This window comes from Cetorhinus maximus, unplaced genomic scaffold (assembly GCF_964194155.1).
Source record: "Cetorhinus maximus unplaced genomic scaffold, sCetMax3.hap1.1 HAP1_SCAFFOLD_4990, whole genome shotgun sequence".
Classification (NCBI taxonomy): domain Eukaryota; kingdom Metazoa; phylum Chordata; class Chondrichthyes; order Lamniformes; family Cetorhinidae; genus Cetorhinus; species Cetorhinus maximus.
The window spans coordinates 3,397-5,596 of record NW_027600888.1 but is presented as its reverse complement, the minus strand read 5'-3'; the positions used below and the strand labels follow the sequence as shown (position 1 = coordinate 5,596).

At 44.8% G+C, this 2,200-nt stretch overlaps 1 non-coding gene across 1 annotated transcript; it reads right to left on the bottom strand.

The window, feature by feature from the left end:
• Positions 1-1,810: 1,810 nt before the first annotated feature.
• On the bottom strand, positions 1,811-1,884 carry trnan-guu (transfer RNA asparagine (anticodon GUU)). The gene has a single exon. It is a non-coding gene; the product is annotated as a tRNA-Asn (tRNA).
• Positions 1,885-2,200: the final 316 nt, after the last annotated feature.

The following is a 2,200-nucleotide window of genomic DNA, read 5'->3' as shown; positions in this document are numbered from 1 at the left end:
GAGACTAATTGAGCGACACATTAATGGTGCCAATCCTTCCCTGGAGCTCACCGCGTCCAAAGAGCGCTGTTATCATCAGCCTGTTATGTAACTTCTTGCAGTACATCTGCTGAACTATATAAGCTTATCACAGCTCTGCTTTCTTCACATTGAAATCCAATGTGAAAATATGAGCATTTGCAAAGCTGAACAACGGAGACAAGACTGGAAGGGAATTGTGATTGTGGATAATCGGCACAATGCACATTCCTGTAATCAGTACTTTGGCGAATCAGGAAGATCTTGGTGTCTCTGTACGCTGCTATCTGTAAACCGATCCCGTTCTGTTTTACGTTCGCACCAGCTGACTGCTTTGCATCAAGCAGCTAATTGACCTGGACGGGCAGAAAGAGCTGGAGGCGAATATCTGTCCTGCACAAGTTTCACAGCTAATTCAACAACCCCGCCTTTTCTCCACAGCCATTTATATTTTATTGTCTCTCAGTATTTCTGTTAAAGTGAAACACCGCACACACCTGCTTTAACTGTGAGCTGCCACTTTTTCGACCAATCGGGCAATTTTAGCAGCAGTGGAAGTGGTATTTGAAACCAAGCTTCATTATTACTGCCCATCGCCTTGCCTAGCATTGCAACTCAAATAGAACAGAAGCAAAGCAGCAACAATACGTCATAAGGCCCCACAAGCCTCCTCCGTCACTTTATAAGGTCATGGCGAATCTCCAGCCTCAACACCAAATTCCCACCCGATCCCGATCGCCCTTCATTCCCTTAGAGTCCAAAAATCAGGAGAATTCTTGGATGTTTTTTCTACCAATAATCCGAGAGTTCTGTGGACACCAGGTTGAAATCAGAAATAATAAGAAGCACAGTCGGTAAGATTGGAACTTTCCTGGGGAAACCCCAGTGGATTTTAAAAGCATCGTTTTCACCACTGGGACACGATGATTGACCAAGGCCCCAATGCTTTCCACTCAGTCATAAATAACATAATTCACAGCTTCCGCTTCTCAGATGCACCTCCTTCCAAACATTGTGATCCATTTTCCTCAGGATTTGTTCCTGGATTCAATATTTAGCTGCTTTGTGACCTCATTTTAAAAACAGATCCGCTTCAATATCCAACACAATTTGAATTGCAAATCTGAAGGACAATCAGTGGAAAACAAGTCACTCGGTAACACAAACCCCATGGTGCTCATTTTCAGATTCACAACAGTCAGATTTTCAATAAAATGAAGGAATTTCACAGTGAAAAGATTTAGAAAGTTGGTGTGACTTTTATTTGTGACTCACTCACTCGGGTGTAAATGCTGCTCCGAGGTTTAGTAACCGGGATATAATCTACCTGTGTTTTCCTGAGCCTGTGCTCGGTGTATTGGGAGGTTTGGCCCGGGTTGGAGTATCTTGTGTCCCAGGGATGGGCAGTTACCCGCTGATTGAAGCTGCAGTCGCCGCTTTCTGCTGGCAGCGGGTGATTGGAGAGAGCGAGGCCGGAATATTGCTGCTTTTCTGCTTTTCCCTGTCTCACTCACTGTGGAGCTGAGGAAGAGGGTAGAATTGATGGGTTTGTTTGAATCCAATAAATCCATAAATTTCCAGTATGTTGGATATCAGTGCATGGTAGGTCTAAATGTTTTCTCATTATATTTGAAATGAATATTCGAAAAAAAGCCGCTTACCTGGGAGCTCACTGGATAACAGTGGAACCGGCAACATTTCCGGGGTCTTGACATTCAGCTCAAGTAGCCAATGACAACCGGGAACTGAGTGACAATGAACGCTGATGGGGGAAAAAAAAAATGGGAAGCTTCGTCCCTGGGTGGTCTCGAACCACCAACCTTTCGGTTAACAGCCGAACGCGCTGACCAATTGCGCCACAGAGACTGACGAAGATATTATGCAGGATATCAGTGAGGTAAAGTTTCAGATTGCTGCTATCGGAATGACAATTGTCTCTATCAGTTTTACTCTTCCAAAACAAAGAGTGGAGAATTCATTGTGGATACATGGAAACCGTCTGATCCCACCCACTGCAGACACATCCATGTCACCGGGAACCAGCTCTCCTACAACCGGTGCCGTCCCCCTTCGAGCCTTTGCGTGGCTTGACTGTTACCAAGTATTCTGATTGTCCCGAAGCCGATATTAGGTTTGAATTCCGGATGTGCAGTAACGAGAATCCTTTCAATGTCTCAAATCA